Raw genomic sequence first — 18,104 nt, 5'->3', positions numbered from 1 at the left:
ATGGAAACCTCAATTTCATCACTTCCTCTATACCTCCTACTATAACTAGGCCTTGTGTGAATGCGTCTCGGGTTGACCATATCACTAATTCTATAAAATCCCTTTTTTTTTTGAAGAAAGGGATGCCGAAGTAAGTGGGAGTTCTAGCAAGCAAGTTCTTGCTACAAAAGGGAAATGGTTCAAGAGGAAGGGAAGAAAAGGGAGAAAATTCAACGATGGGGCTAGTGGGACTAGTAGAGGAGCCAAAGTTGATGATGAATGCCATTATTGTTATGGCATGAGACATTGGATGAGAAATTGCCCTATATATTTGGGAAATATAAGGGATGGACTTGTCATTCCACTTGGTAAAATTCCTTCTGAGATTTATGTTATTGATGTAAATTTCACTTCCACCACAACATGGGTACTAGATACTGGATGTGGTTCTCACATTTGTAATCATTACAGGGGCTAAGAAACGTGGAAAGGCTGAGCAAAGGCGATGTTGATCTCCGACTTGGGAATGGAGCTAGGGTAGCGTCCGCGTCCAAGGGTACTTATGTGCTTGTTCTACCGAATGGATTCGAATTGTATTTGCATAATTGTTTTTATGTACCTACTCTATCTAAGAACATTATTTCAATTGCTATGTTAGACATAGAAGGTTTTACTTTTGCCATTAAAAACAATTGTTGTACTATTTCTAGAAATGACTTGGTTATAGGCCGAGGTTCATTTGTTAATGGCATTTATGTTCTAGAGACCTAAAAGCCAAGAAAAGACATCTATAATATACAATCAAAGAAACTCAAGTCAAGTGAACCAAATGAATCGTACATTTGGCATTGTCAATTGGGTCATATCAATGAGAATCTCATTAAAAGATTGGTTTCCACTAATGTTATTAAACCATTCGATTTTCAATCATATGGTGTATGCAAATCTTGTCTCCTAGGTAAAATGACTCGTAACCCTTTTAGTGTTAAAGGGACTCGAGCTAGTGAACTATTGGGACTTATACACACCGATGTATGTGGACCAATGACCATCACCGTTAGGGGAAACTATGACTACTTCCTAACCTTCACCGATGATTTAAGTAGATATGGGTATATCTACTTAATGAAGTATAAGAGTGAAGCTTTTGAGAAATTTAAAGAATTTCAAAATGAAGTAGAAAACCAATTGAACAAAAGGATAAAGGCACTACGATCCGATCGTGGTGGAGAATATCTAAGTAATGAATTTGATTCACACTTGAAAGATTGTGGCATTGTGTCACAACTCACTCCACTGGGTACACCACAACTTAATGGTGTTGCCGAAAGGAGAAATCGAACCCTACTGGATATGGTTCGATACATGATGAGTCTAACCGAGTTACCCGACTCGTTTTGGGGATTTGCAATCCAAACTGCAATCAAATCTTTGAATAATAGTCCAACAAAGGCAACCGAAAAGACTCCATATGAGATGTGGAAGGAAAGGGTTCCTAATATATCCTATCTTAAGATTTGGGGATGTAATGCTTACGTCAAGGAAAAAACCGACAACTAGCTTGCCCCACGATCCGAAAAATGCATCTTTGTAGGTTACCCCATTACCTCCCGAGGATATTACTTCTACAAACCTCAAGAAAACAAAGTGTTTGTGTCTAGTGAGGCTGTCTTCTTAGAAACTGAGTTTATTTCTAAGAGACAGAGTGGGAGAAATTTTGAACTTGATGAAGTTCAAGAGCCACAAACCGAAGTAGAGACGCAAGAAGACGTTCCTTCAACGTCTAATCCTGTTGTTTATCCACAACCAAGGAGGTCAGGTCTAATTTCAAGACATCCTGAAAGATATGTTGGACTTATCCAAGAGGATGGAAGTCTTGATGTGTTACTTCTTGAAAGTGACGAACCAACCACCTACAAAGATGCAATCTCTAGTCCAAATTCAGCTTTATGGCTTGAAGCCATGAAATCCGAAATTAGTTCTATGCATGAAAATCAAGTTTGGAACTTGGTAGATTTGCCTGAAGGGGTGAGACCTCTTCAGTGCAAATGGATCTTCAAAGTAAAGAATGGCATAGAAGGACATGATGATGTCTACAAAGCTAGGTTAGTTGCAAAGGGTTTTATTCAAGTTCAGGGTCTTCATTATGATGAAACCTCTGCCCCTGTAGCCATGTTAAGATCCATTCGGATATTGTTAGCGATTGCCGCATTTCATAACTATGAAATTTGGCAAATGGATGTAAAAACCGCTTTTCTAAATGGGCATTTAGAAGAGGAGGTGTACATGATGCAACCTGAAGGTTCACTTAAAACGAAGTTCACCGCTTTAGTTCACTTAAAACGTGATAGATAATAAATTGACATGACCTCTCGCTAAAATAATAATTGAGAATTAGCCTTACCAAATAGTAGAACCATGAGCCCCAATTTCATAAGGGAGTTAAGCCGGCTTCACCATAATACAAACCTTGTTACATTGGGTAGCTGGGTAATAAAATATTATTACATCGAAATTTGGATTGAGCTCAACGGAAGTATTCGTGACCGTAGTCGCATGTGTTCCGGGCTAAAGATAAATATTAGAGTAATTTTATCGACCGAGAGTTCTAGAAGTAGAATCGATTAAAGAGTTAATCCACCGAGTTATATTGATAAGGGATGAATTGGCTCACCGTGCCCGAATTAATATGAATTTGGATCTCGGGATCATTTATTTAGTTGGGTAGAGGTCACTATATAAATGCTTAAAACTTGTTTAAAATATTAACAAGTATTATTATTATTGTTAAAACAATAGATGTTTATTAATTTCTTCATCTTTATTTTGTTGTAGAATTTGTTTTCTCATTTGCAATGGCAACTCTAAATTCAAACACATCCACTAGCTCGAACACTCTCACCAATGTTTCATGGCTCCGATCCTTCATGGATCACTGTAAACTAGAAAAGAATGGGTCAAACTTCGCTGATTGGGATGCCCAACTTCGCTTAGCCGCGGAGGGTGACGATAAGATTCGTTACCTCACGGAGGCCTCTCCCGCCGCACCGACCGCTAGGTCTACTCCCGCCGCTAGGCAAGCCTATGAGACTTACTAAAAGGAGTTGGCCGCGATCAAAAATGTGTTGATCTTTTCCATGGAGGCCGAACTCCAAAGGAGTGCTATAAAGATTAGCACCGCCTATGAGATCTATACGAAGCTTGTGACCATGTTTTCACAAGCTCCGAGGATCATTCAATATGAAGCGGCATCCGCATTCTTCGATCTCAACATTAAGGAGGGCCAAAAGGTTAGTCCTCACCTGCTCAAGTTGATGGAACATGCTGAGACGTTGAAAATGCAAAAGGTAGACATTCCCGAAGAACTCATCATTGATCGAATTCTTCATTCCTTGAACAAGGTTAAAGCATATGTTCAATTCCGGGTGAATTTTCATATGCAAAACTCGAAAGCTTCCCTTGATGAATTGCACAAAATGCTTGTGCAAGCCGAGAGGGATATGGGGCTAAATGCTAGCACCACCAAGGATGTGCTCAACATCAATCAAAAGAGCAAGGGAAAATTCAAGAAAGGTGGCGCAAAGGGTAAGAAGCCAAACCCCTTTAAGAACAAAGGAAAAGCTTGTGAAGCTAGCTCCTCTAAGCCCAAGAAGGGTGCCCCGTCCGGGGACAAATGCCACTATTGTAATGGCATTGGGCATTGGAAGAGGAATTGTCCTAAGTACCTAGGCGACATCAAAGCTGGAAAAGTTATTCCAGTAGGTAGATACCAATTGTAGGGATTCGTTAATCTCAAAAGTTTACATATTGAATATGTGATAAATTAATTTAGTCATAAAATTAATTCTAGATCTTATGCATGCAACACAAAATACAAGAGTTAAGAAAAATCGGTTTCTTACATATGTATTTTCGGCTATTAGGGCACTAGTAAGGTCTCCTACCTTAATTAGTTCTTGAGCTTTTCTAATGGATGAACAAGATTCAATTTAGAATCTCTCCTCACAGATTGTACCAAGAAAACCTCCTTAATAAAAATATTAATTTGATTACTAGAATTAATATTTGTACCCTTAAAAAATACTACTAATATTATCAGTATACTACTTCTAGTATTAAGAGAATAATATTAGTGATTTTGTGAGAGTTTATGTTTTTGTTCAACAACAAGAAGTAGAGAGATAAAGTTGTATTCAAGTGAATGAATAATATTAGAATGAATTAGTCTAAAAATAAGAAGAGAAACCCTTCTCTTCTTTAGGGTGGCCAGGTAGAGGGAGGGGGAAGAGTGCCCAATAGATTTTGTAGTTGCTCTTCACAAGAACAATAGGTATGCAAGGCTATAATTAGTAGGCAATGATCATGTATCCCACTAATTAATTGATTAATGCACAATAATCCTCCCTTCCCATATTACACGGCTCACCCATATTAAAATGGGTCCATTTAAGTTTGTCAATTTGTTAATATGTATTGTGTGACATATTTGACATGTTACTTGACATGTTGTTTAAATAATTCATTTTTAATAAATTAAAAAATCATTACAAAAACAAAATAAATCACATATAAAAATTAACTAGTAATTCACAATTACTATTACTTAAAATGGGTCATATAATTATAAATCACAACTACTTGTATTTATAATAAATAATTCATTCTTATTTCAATTGTTTCATAAACAATAAATAAACCTTAAGTAATAAAATAATTTAATTACTTATCACAAATCTTATTTAATCAAATTACAATAAGATACGTATTAAAACTCACAAAATTATTTGTTCAATTTTAAGGAATTAATTGACTTGTATCGTCTTACAATTAATTAATTAGTCAATTAAGAATGTTTCCATAGAGGTATGACCTTAAGGGATCAACTGATCACCACCGTCGCACGACAGTAATGTCAAACTCTAGTCAGCCAATCATTACCGATTAATGTGGATCAGTTGACAATAAAAAGTTACATTCCCTTATGTATTCTTAATATGAGATTTAAACATGTGATCGCATTATTGTCGAGGACACATACTCCAACAATCTCCCACTTGTCCGCGACAAGTGTGCGTCACCAATTCTCTTGTCCTATTACTATCTCCCACTCAATGCAAGGTGTCTTGCAGGTCGTTGACAGGGCAGTCGTATACCTATCAAATATACCAACTGGCTCTAACTACTATAGCTAGGGAAGTCGGATCGATCTCCACAGGGAGATGGGAAAATGTCAGCTTTGTCTAAGTTCGTCTCGGTAACCAAATTGGGGGGTTTTAATTGATTGATTCTAAACTAATGGTAAGGATAGGGAAGAGAGAAAAAGAGAATAAAGATTAACCAAGTGGAGAAAAAAGCTAAGACAGACGGTTCACCATAATCATTCAATCAAGTAATATAGGTCTCAGGTCAATGCAGATACGGTCTGAGGAGCAGTGAATATCTCCTTTCGGTCTCAATTCGCCCTAAAGCACAAATAGCTTAGCTTTCGCCCTAACTATAATGCCCTATTGTTCGCTACTAGTCTCGCCTTTTCCAACCTTTCGGTCCAGGTTAAGGGTCACTATGATATTAATGCCTAATTGCGTCGACTCAATTAGTCAGATACAGATAAATGCAGCAGTTAACAACAAAGATTATACCAGCATTAACCCTATAAATCGATTACTATCCCTTCATAATTATGGATCCCCTTTAGTCTTAGCAAAGGGGAATTAGCTACGCATCATCATTGAATTAACAATAATAACATATAGATAATCAAAACTAAACATGATAATAAAACTAATGAAGATTGAATTAAAGCAATTACGATAGCAATGAAGGAGAGAAAAAATTAAAGCAATAATTAAGATTAGGGAATTAAAGAAGAATAATAGTACCAAAATAATTTCGAATCCGATTAGCAAAAGAGTAGAGAGAAAGATCAAATCCAAGAAACAGTAGTCAAAGGTAGAGTAAAAGTGAATAAGAGAGGAGTTACGTTGTTCACTCCTTCAGTCATATACGAAAAATCCATCTAAACCTAATCTATGGACTTATTACAAAAGCCCATACGAAATTAGGCGGAAAATAATCTAAAGCAGGACAAACTACTCGATCGAGTGGAAATAAACCACTCGATCGAGCAATTATGCAAAAAAACCCCTCGATCGAGTGGAAATAAACCACTCGATCGAGCACTCCTTGCAAAGTCTTCTCTTGTGTGTACTTGAACTGCTCGATCGAGCAACTTGGAGTAATAAAGCATTCGATCGAGTAATAAATCACTCGATCGAGCTATCTTGGCACGTAAGACATTAAAGCACCTTCCGAAACCAGCTCACGCGTCTCCAAAATGTTAGATTCCAAGCTCCGGCTCCTTATTCTCCATAAATGCATGCAATTGGGACGAATTAGGCTCGATTTAGCTCCTCTTTGGTTTATTCCTGCAAATTACATAAAACGAACCAAAGTAGAATATTCGGGGGTATTTGTAGCTAGACGCTACATAAATAGTACAGAAATGCGTGTAAAAATGAGGTAAAAACCTTATATAAAATACACGCATCAAATCTCCCCAAACCAAACCTTTGCTTGTCCTCAAGCAAAATATGAATGCAACTAAGAATAAACAGTGGAACGGGACCAACACATCAGCTACAAATCACCCACCAAAACCAGTTTAATGTAACAACTGGCAGAGTGGCAAATGAGAAGTGCAAACGAGTTAAATCAATGTTTCAAACTTACTGAACTGTCGACCTTGCAAGACTTAAAAGATATCGGACTCTCACGGGTCGCTCATCACTCAAAATTAGGCACAAGGTGAGTATATATGTGAAAGATAGGAAGAAGTAAAGACACTCACCTAACTCGACCAATAAGAACATGCATGCAGTTAACATGAATAAAGTCTCTACAACCGTACATACGCATTCCAACCATACTAATGACCAAGACACATGCCGAGGACTTAAATTTGGGTAAGTGAGGTAATGGGTAGAAATGGGCTAAGATGAATTTGGATATGTGGAGTTAATAGCCAGGCTAGCAACGACAGATCCAAATTTTGAACTGCATCCCAACTTCATACTCAATATAGCAAGATGAACGGTGCAAATACCATGCACTCTACTCACGAAACACCAAGAACTCGTCAACTCCCCATAAGATATAAGTAAAACATGGGAGTGAAAAACATTATATAATTTCTCATTTTTTTTCTTCGCACATGAATTTTTCTTTCTTTTTCTTCTTTTCTTATTTCGTTTTTCGTTCTCTTTTTTCCTTTTCATTTCATTTTTTTCATTTTTCATCCATCATTTTCCTTTCATTCCCTTCAGTTCTTCCACCATCTTCTGAAAATCAGATAAAAATAACCAAACTGCAGTAAAAAATTCCAAACAGCTACTCGTCACTAGCTCGGCTAGGGTAGGAAAGATTATAGATAGTAGCTAATAGGACAAAAGGCAATTTGGCTATGTGAGGCTCATGGGTAGAATGAAATAAAAGGAACTGCCTCTCTTAACATGTGTCACCATCCACAGACCGAATGCATACAGGTATTAAGAAGATTAGACTCATGCTTATGAAAATTGATGTTACATGCCTTAAAGAGAGTACTACTCACATCCTAAATGAAACCAGTCATGAATGTCACCAGTTTATAAAGCTCTAACCTCAGAATGTAATGTAGCTTGCCGATATATGAATCAAGTCTATTCGTTCAGATAAGAGAGAAACAAAAACTCGTAGATCATGCACATAATCATACCAAGTAAATGTCAAGACAATGCAAGGCTCAAGTAAGGATTCAATGTAGCGTCAATGTTCAAACGTTCCGACTCAAATTAAACATGAAAATTTTTTGAATTTTATGATTTTTTGAATTAAAAGCAACAATGCATGCGAGATAAATAAACGTGCAAGCAAAAATGCAAGAAAACATGCAGACACAGATATGGATGCATACCTCCCCAAACCAAACCGTACAATGCCCTCATTGTACCAAAAATAGGGAAAGAAATGCAAACTGAAGAGAAAAGGAGGAGTGGAGTCGGAAAACTTACAAAACGTCGGATAGAGGGACCTCCCCAAACCGACCATGAACATGGGGGGTCAAAGAAATTCAAGCAGTAGCTCCATAGACGTCAAATAGCAGCTGGAAGACGAAACCACTCGATCGAGTAGCTTAGAATTGCTCGATCGAGTAAACTGGTAGCTGGAAGGACTCGATCGAGTAGAAAACCACTCGATCGAGTAGACGTGATTTTGAAATTGGTCGATCGAGTAAATATATCACTCGATCGAGTGAATAATTCCCCAAAAGTGCTCGATCGAGTAGAAAAACTACTCGATCGAGTGACTGGACCTGCAAAATACACATTAAAAGCAAGGAGAGCATATAGAGTTCGTAAATCAGCGTCTAAAGTTCAACATAAAGCTAAAGCAAAATAGAGTGTTCAACAAAAGTACAATAAAACAGTCTGGGCTGCCTCCCGGAGAGTGCTGGTTTAAGAGGTCCCGCACGACCTTTCTGGCATCAATTAACTGGCGCGTCTAGCTCGTCGAAGTACAGGACTTCAACAAGATTGTCTGCTTCATTCGCCTCGTGGTAATGCTTCACATATTGCCCATTCACCTTGAACCTACTACCTTCGGAATCTTCGAGCTCCACGGATCAAAATTTGGTAACTGCTGTCACCGTATAAGGACCACTCCACCTGGACTTCAGCTTGCCAGGAAATAATCTCAATCAGGCATTAAACAGCAGCACCTTTTTCCCAACATGAAACTCCCGAGGTAGAATTCTCTTGTCATGCCATCTCTTCGTCTTTTCTTTATAAATGCGCGAACTGTCATAGGCATTAAGCCTAAACTCTTCCAACTCATCTAGCTGCAAAAGACGATTCTGACCACACAACTTAGGATCAAAGTTAAGCTCACGAATTTCCCACCAAACCTTACATTCGAATTCAACAGGTAAGTGACATGATTTCCCATAAACTAACCTATAAGGTGATGCACCAATTGGTGTCTTAAAGGCAGTTCTGTAGGCCCATAATGTGTCCTCTAACTTAAGGCTCCAGTCCTTCCGTGATTTAGAGACTACTTTAGACAAGATCTCTTTCAACTCGCGATTAGAGACCTCAACCTGACCACTAGTTTGGGGATGATACCCCAAACCACGCCGGTGTTGGACACCAACTTTAGACAGAATAGAAGTTAGTTTCTTTTCCTTAAAGTGCATTCCCCCATCACTAATGACGACCCTAGGGACACCAAATCGGGGAAATATGACCTTTTTGAACATTTTTATCACGGTCTTGGCATCACAATGAGGTGAGGCAATGGCCTCAACCCATTTCGACACATAATCTACAGCCACTAAGATATACCTGTTACCTTTACTAGACGGGAACGGTCCTTGGAAATCAATGCCCCAGACATCGAAAACCTCAACCTCTAAGATGCTGTTTTCTGGCATCTCATGTCTCTTTGAAATGTTGCCTGATCATTGGCAAGCATCACAAGCTGAAACAAAAGACTTAGCATCAGCAAACAAAGACGGCCCAAAAACCAGGATCGAAGTACCTTAGCCACGGTGCGCGATGGACCGTGGTGACCACCATAGGAAGAGGAGTGACAGCCTTCCAGGACTACTTTGGCCTCCCACTGCAGAATACACCATCTGTAGAGACCGTCTGCATATTCCTTAAACAAATAAGGATCATCCCAGAAATACTGCTTAGCGTTATACAGAAAACGCTTCCTCTGGCGATGAGAAAGGTCGGCGGCTTGACTTGCCACTGACAACGAAGTTAGCTATATCTGCATACCAAGGCTCTTGGTTAACAATAGACGATATAACAACAATTAAAGTATCGTCAGGGAAGGAGTCATCAATAGGTAGAGGATCTTCCCCTTCCTAGCGCATCAGTCGCGACAGATGATCAGCTACAACATTCTCAACTCCTTTCTTATCCTTAATCTGCAAATTAAACTCCTGAAGAATGAGTATCCATCTCAATAGCCGTGGTTTAGCCTCCTTCTGAGCAAGGAGATGCCTCAAAGCTACATGGTCAGTAAAAACAATAACTTCTGACCCAACTAAATAAGAACGAAACTTCTCTAAGGCATAAACTACAGCTAGCAGCTCTTTTTCAGTGGTAGTGTACTTCACTTGAGCCTCATCCAGAGTTCGGCTCGCATAGTAGATAGCATTCAAAACTTTGTCTTTCCTTTAGCCTAACACCGCTCCTAGTGCATAATCACTGGCATCACACATTATCTCAAACGGCAAGTCCCAGTCGGGAGGCTGTATGATCGGCGCAGAGACTAAAGCCTGCTTTAACCTGTGAAAAGAAGAAAGACACTCATCAGTAAACACAAAAGGGGCATCCTTAAGTAGCAGCTGTATAAGTGGTTTAGCAATTTTTGAGAAGTCCTTGATAAACCGGCGATAAAAGCTGGCGTGGCCAAGGAAACTCCTCACCCCCTTAACGTTAACAGGAGGTGGTAATTGCTGAATCACTTCTACCTTTGCTTTGTCAACCTCTATTCCCCTATCAAAAACTAAGTGCCTTAAGACCACTCCCTCGTTGACCATGAAATGGCACTTCTCCCAGTTCAGCACAAGATTAACCTCAATGCAGTGCTGCAACACTTTCTCAAGGTTAGACAGACAGTTAGAAAAATCACTTCCATAAACACTGAAATCGTCCATGAAAACTTCCATAATAGACTCAATATACTCTGAAAATATCCCCAACATGCACCTTTGAAAGGTGGCAGGGGCATTACACAAACCAAAAGGGATCCTGCGATAAGCAAACACGCCCTGAGGACAAGTAAATGTAGTCTTAGCCTGATCGTCTGGGTGAATAGGGATCTGAAAGAACCCGGAATACCCGTCTAAATAGCAGAAAAACTTATGAGAAGCTAACCTTTCTACCATTTGATCAATAAAAGGAAGGGAAAAGTGATCTTTCTTGGTGGCGACATTAAGTTGTCTGTAATCTATGCACATCCGCCAACCAGTCACTACTCGAGTAGGTATTAACTCGTTCTTATCATTCTTAACCACAGTTGTCCCTCCTTTCTTCGGGACCACCTGTACTGGACTCACCCATTTAGAATGACCAACAGAATAAATAATACTGCGTCAGCGCCTTCATTACCTCGGCCATCACAACATCCTCGCATCTTCTCGGTTGATGCTGACACGACCATGTCTCGTAAGGTTTGTGATCTTCCTCCACTCTATCCTGTGCATACAAATATCGGGACTAATCCCCTTGATATCATCCAGTGAATAGCCCAGTACTTTCCTGTTTTTCTTAAGTACAGCTAACAAAGAGGTTAGCTGATCATTATCAAGCTTAGCACTAACAATGACTGGATATTGCTCAGTATCATCTAAGAAAACATATTTTAGATGAGAAGGGAGAGGCTTACGTTCCGGTACCTTTACCTCAATGGAGCAAAGAGTGCTAATCATCTGTTCCACTTGCTCTCCCTCAGCGTCGGTGAGTTCACGCTCATCTAAATCATCAACAAGCAAATCCAACACAGCGTCATCGTCATCTGGGCTATCTGCACACTCATCAAAAAGCATAAGAGCTTCTAGTGGGTCCTTCAAAAAAGAACCCGACCAGAAGTCATAAATAGACTCGTCAATAATATCAACCGAATAGCAAGTATCCTCTATCATTGGCCGAGCCAAAGTACTAGGCAGACTGAAAGTTATCGCGTCATCCCCATCGCAAGAGTCAAACGCCCTTGTTTGACATCAATAAACCCCACTGTACAAAGGAATGGTCTTCCTAAGATAATTGGGGTCCGGGTGTCCTCAGCTATGTCTAAAACAATGAAATCCACTGGGATAAAGAGCTTGCCTATTTTCACAGGCACGTCCTCTAAGACACCTAAGGGCTTCCTAACAGATCTATCTGTCATCTATAGGGTAATGTTAGTCACTTTAAGATGACTCATGTTCAGTTTCTTGCAGACAGATAGGGGCATGACACTAACGCTGGCTCCTAAGTCACAAAGAGCCTTATCAATAACCACATTGCCTATAATACAGGTAATAGAAAAGCTGCCCGGGTCTTTCATTTTGGGTGGAGCCTTGTTTAAAAGCAAATTACTACACTCTTCCATAAATGAAACTGTCTCAAATTCACTTAAATCTCTCTTACGCGTCACAATATCTTTCATAAACTTAGCGTAAGTAGGTACCTGAGTAACAAGTTCGGTAAAAGGGACAGTTACCTGGAGGTTCTTCACAACGTCCACAAACTTACCGTACTATCGCTCGATCTTTGCGTCCTTCAAATGACCTGGGAAGGGCACTCTGGTAGCAATGAGTGGACCCGCAACTTTCTCTTTACCTTTATCAGTGTGTGACGTCTCCACAGCAGGGGAAGATGACACGGTAGCGGAATTAGATAGTAAAATAGGATCTCCGCCGCTTCTGGTACTCGATCGAGTACTTTTATCACTCGATCGAGTGATTTCATGTTGAGAAATACTCGATCGACCACTTTCCTCACTCGATCGAGTGATCGCCTTTTCTGACTTACTCGATCGAGCATTTTTATCAGTCGATCGAGTGATTTCTTCAGCAAACTTACTCGATCGAGTAAGAATATCACTCGATCGACCATCTTCAATTTGTGAACTTCTCGATCGACTATAATTATCACTCGATCGAGTGACGGGATGAATTAAATCACTCGATCGAGTAGATTTTTCACTCGATCGAGTGTCTGGACCACACGCAGCAACGATTTCGTCCAAAAACTCATCTATATCATCCTCCGGGGTATCTTCACCTATCAAAACCCCGTCTTCTGGTACTTTTGGCCCTTCATAGGTAAGGCCAACTTGGAGATTCGTTGCATTGGCTGAATTGCATGTCGGTAGAAGCTTGGCTTGGTCTTTCGCGAGTGTTAACTGCGCGACTTGTTTTCTCAATTCCGCTATGACAGTTTCTTTCCTATTGCACTTCTCATCAAACTGTTGTGTTATGCTCAACATAAAGGATTTCAGTTCGGCAATTTCCTGATTTGCGGGAGGAGAAACCGGCTGCGGAGCTGGCGTAGAAAGAGTAGGAGCATTCTTTATTTCTTCATACAGTTGAGAAAAAGGAACTCCTTGCTTGTATTTCTGATAAGCAAGGACACGCTCTGTACTTGCCAGACATCCAATAGGGTCATGCCCTTCCATACCACATCTACCACATAGCTCCACATACTCAGTAGCCGAACAAACCTGAGCACTCTCTCCTGAAGCTTCTGTAATCTCCACATTACCTAGACTTTTGCTAGGACCTTCCACTGCAGCTGCTGCCAACTCATTAACTTGCTCACTACCTCGGGGATTTCCATATTCAGAGACATGAATAGCCATCTCCTCAATGAGACGCCACCCTTGGTCATCTTCAATATTCTTCGTGAATCTCCCCTTAGCTACGCTGTCAAGAATAGCTCTCTCGCTCCGATATAGTCCGTTATAAAACTGAGTACAAAGGAACCATCGTTTGAACCCGTGATGAGGCACAGAACGGACAAGCTTCTTGAACCTAGTCCAAGCCCCATTCAAATCTTCAGTAGACAGCTGCTCAAAAGAGCTAATCTTAGCTCTCAACGCATTGGTGCGCTGCGGTGGGAAATATCGCCTGTAAAAGGCCAAAGCAAGGGAACTCCAGTCGATAACACCGGCTGCCTCCCTATCAAGATCTCTCAACCATTCCCGGGCATCATCAGCTAAAGAAAAAGGAAAAAGAGCTCCCTTAACTTTGTCCTGTGTCACCCCAGCAGAAAGAGGAATGGTAGAGCAAGACTCAGAAATGACTCTATATGCCCGCATGGATCTTCTTCGGTACCCCCTAAAGAGATTTCTCTCTACCAGCTGTATGTAAGATGGGTGGATTCCAAAGTTTCCCGGATCAGTAATGGGTAATAGGAAACCTTTTGGAAGCGAATCCACATTAGGCTCTGAATGGCTGGTTAATTTAGGCATTCTGGCAAATAGACTTTACAAAGCAAACAAATTACCTGCAAAACTTATCAAAAACTTTGCAAAAATGAGATCAATCCCAAGGAATAAATTCCTTGAGACGAGAGACAAACTTAAATAAAGCAACAAAATTGCGCCACCTCCCCGGCAACGGCCTCAAAATTTGACAGGGCAGTCGTATACCTATCAAAAATACCAACTGGCTCTAACTAATATAGCTAGGGAAGTAGGGTCGATCTCCACAGGGAGATGGGAAAATGTCAGCTTTGTCTAAGTTCGTCTCGGTAACCAAATTGGGGGGTTTTAATTGATTGATTCTAAACTAATGGTAAGGATAGGGAAGAGAGAAAAGGAGAATAAAGATTAACCAAGTGGAGAAAACAGCTAAGACAGACGGTTCACTAATCATTCAATCAAGTAATCTAGGTCTCAGGTCAATGCAGATACGGTCTGAAGAGCAGTGAATATCTCCTTTCGGTCTCAATTCGCCCTAAAGCAAAAATAGCTTAGCTTTCGCCCTAACTATAATGCCCTATTGTTCGCTACTAGTCTCGTCTTTTCCAACCTTTCGGTCCAGGTTAAGGGTCACTATGATATAAATGCCTAATTGCCTCGACTCAATTAGTCAGATACAGATAAATGCAGCAGTTAACAACAAAGATTATACCAGCATTAACCATATAAATCGATTACTATCCCTTCATAATTATGGATCCCCTTTAGTCTTAGCAAAAGGGAATTAGCTACGCATCATCATTGAATTAACAATAATAACATATAGATAATCAAAACTAAACATGATAATAAAACTAATGAAGATTGAATTAAAGCAATTACGATAGCAATGAAGGAGAGAAAGAATTAAAGCAATAATTAAGATTAGGGAATTAAAGAAGAATAATAGTACCAAAATAATTTCGGATCCGATTAGCAAAAGAGTAGAGAGAAAGATCAAATCCAAGAAACAGTAGTCAAAGGTAGAGTAAAAGTGAATGAGAGAGGAGTTACGTTCTTCAGTCCTTCAGTCATATACGAAAAATCCATCTAAACCAAATCTATGGACTAATTACAAAAGCCCATATGAAATTAGGCGAAAAATAATCTAAAGTAGGACAAACTACTCGATCGAGTGGAAATAAACCACTCGATCGAGCAATTATGCAAAAAAACCCCTCGATCGAGTGGAAATAAACCAATCGATCGAGCACTCCTTGCAAAGCCTTCTCTTGTGTATACTTGAACTGCTCGATCGAGAAACTTGGAGTATATAAAGCATTCGATCGAGTAATAAATCACTCGATCGAGCTATCTTGGCACGTAAGACATTAAAGCACCTTCCGAAACCAGCTCACGCGTCTCCAAAATGTTAGATTCCAAGCTCCGGCTCCTTATTCTCCATAAATGCATGCAATTGGGACGAATTAGGCTCGATTTAGCTCCTCTTTGGTTTATTCCTGCAAATTACATAAAACGAACCAAAGTAGAATATTCGGGGGTATTTTTAGCTAGACGCTACATAAATAGTACAGAAATGCGTGTAAAAATGAGGTAAAAACCTTATATAAAATACACGCATCAGTCGTACTTGCATTTGATCATATCTTGAGTTGTTTCCTCGATATGGAGAACAACTGTCTGACCGGAGTTATCTACCATAGATACCTTTCGAGCGTGGCCACGCATTTCCAGTTCATTGCTCCTCGAGTGGCCTTGAGATATAAGATAACCCTGACGGGGATGGACAATTCCTATTGCACTCTTCCCTTTGATTAGCCACAACTCAACATGACCCAAAATATGCCCATTAGACCCCAATTACGAAGGCCGCCGAACATAAATCAAAGTCACTCTGAAACTGTGCCATCTCAGACGAACATTCATTAGTCAAAGAATTGACTCATAAGAATACCATAGTAGCTCTCGCCACGACCAGGCTATAAAAAAATGCCAGAACTCTATAATCGGTCATAAGCCCGGCAGAGTGTCCCCACAGTCTGCCTATGTGATCGGCTAGTCATCTCTTATGACTCTATGGCATTTGAACTTGTCATCAACCGCATCACACTGTAGTTACTTCGAGACATCACCTCATGTAAATAACTATGGGCTATTACTATGTCAATCTAGTTCACTTTAATGGGGTTCAACATTGTCTCAACAACCCATTTAGTTATGACAAAGTAATAAAATTCAAATTAAAATTAAAAGACAAATGCGATTATTCTATATGAACAAATAAAACAACATTTTATTTCATATCAAATAGTCTAGTACAAACTGGGCATACGTTTAAGCCACATGGATACAACATGTCCATCATGTTTCGCCTGCGATAAAGGCTTGGCGAGCGGATCAGCTAAGTTATCATCCATCCCAACCTTACAAATCACAATTTCCTTTCTTTCAATAAAATCACTAATGATATGAAACTTTCTGAGTACATGTCTAGATTTATTACTAGACTTTGGTTCTCTAGCTTGGAAGATAGTTCCATTGTTGTCATAATAGAGAGTAATGGGATCCTTGGCGGTAGGAACTACTCTTAGCTCTCCCATGAATTGCCTAATCCATACAGCTTCCTTGGCAGCTTCTGATGCTGCAACGTACTCAGCCTCCGTGGTAGAATCCGCAATCACAGCTTCCTTAAAGCTGCTCCAGCTGACGGCACCACCATTGAGCATAAATACAAAACCAGCTTTTGATTTCATGTCATCTCTATCTGTTTGAAAGCTCGAGTCTGTGTAACCCTTAACACACAACTCGGAGTCTCCTCCAAACACTAAGATAGAATCCTTAGTCCTTCGCAAGAACTTAAGGATATTCTTCACAGCTATCCAGTGACTCTCATCTGGATTATTTTGAAATCTACTTGTCATACTTAGAGCATATGAGACATCTGGACGAGTGCATATCATGGCATACATGATTGATCCAATAGCGGAAGCATAGGGAATCAATTTCATGCGCTCAATATCTTCGGGTTCGGAAGGAGATTGAGACTTGCTCAAAAAGATTCCACTACCGATAGGAATTAAGCCTCTCTTAGACTTATCCATGCTGAAGCGTCGAAGAATCTTGTCAATGTAAGATTCTTGACTCAATGCCAATATCCTTTTGGTTTTATCTCTATAGATCCGGATACCAAGTATGCGTTGTGCTTCTCCTAAATCCTTCATTTGGAAATGACTTCCCAAATACTCCTTGACGGAGGACAACATTGGAATGTCATTTCCAATGAGTAGTATGTCATCCACATACAATATTAGGAACACAACATTGCTCCCACTAAACTTCATGTATAAACATGGTTCCTCAACACTTCGAGTAAAACCATTTTCTCTTATAACATGATTGAATCGATGATTCCAGCTTCTAGATGCTTGCTTAAGAATATAAATGGATCTCTTAAGCTTGCACACCTTGTTAGGATTTTTGAGATTTACAAAACCTTCAGGTTGCATCATGTACACCTCCTCTTCTAAATGCCCATTTAGAAAAGCGGTTTTTACATCCATTTGCCAAATTTCATAGTCATGAAATGCGGCAATCGCTAACAATATCCGAATGGATCTTAGCATGGCCAAAGGGGCAAAGGTTTCATCATAGTGAAGACCCTGAACTTGAGTAAAACCCTTTGCAACTAACCTAGCTTTGTAGACATCATCATGTCCTTCTATGCCATTCTTTAATTTGAAGATCCATTTGCACTGAAGAGGTCTCACCCCTTCAGGCAAATCTACCAAGTTCCAAACTTAATTTTCATGCATAGAACTAATTTCGGATTTCATGGCTTCAAGCTATAAAGCTGAATTTGGACTAGAGATTGCAGCTTTGTAGGTGGTCGGTTCGTCACTTTCAAGAAGTAACACATCAAGACTTCCATCCTCTTGGATAAGTCCAACATATCTTTCAAGATGTCTTAAAATTCAACCTGACCTCCTTGGTTGTGGATTAACAACAGGATTAGACGACGAAGGAACATCTTCTTGCGTCTCTACTTCGGTTTGTGGCTCTTGAACTTCATCAAGTTCAAAATTTCTCCCACTCTGTCTCTTAGAAATAAACTCAGTTTCTAAGAAGACAGCCTCACTAGACACAAACACTTTGTTTTCTTGAGGTTTGTA

The sequence above is a fragment of the Silene latifolia genome, chromosome 10 (assembly GCF_048544455.1).
Source record: "Silene latifolia isolate original U9 population chromosome 10, ASM4854445v1, whole genome shotgun sequence".
Classification (NCBI taxonomy): Eukaryota; Viridiplantae; Streptophyta; class Magnoliopsida; order Caryophyllales; family Caryophyllaceae; genus Silene; species Silene latifolia.
The sequence above is the reverse complement of the archived record's forward strand: the minus strand, read 5'-3'. Positions refer to the sequence as shown.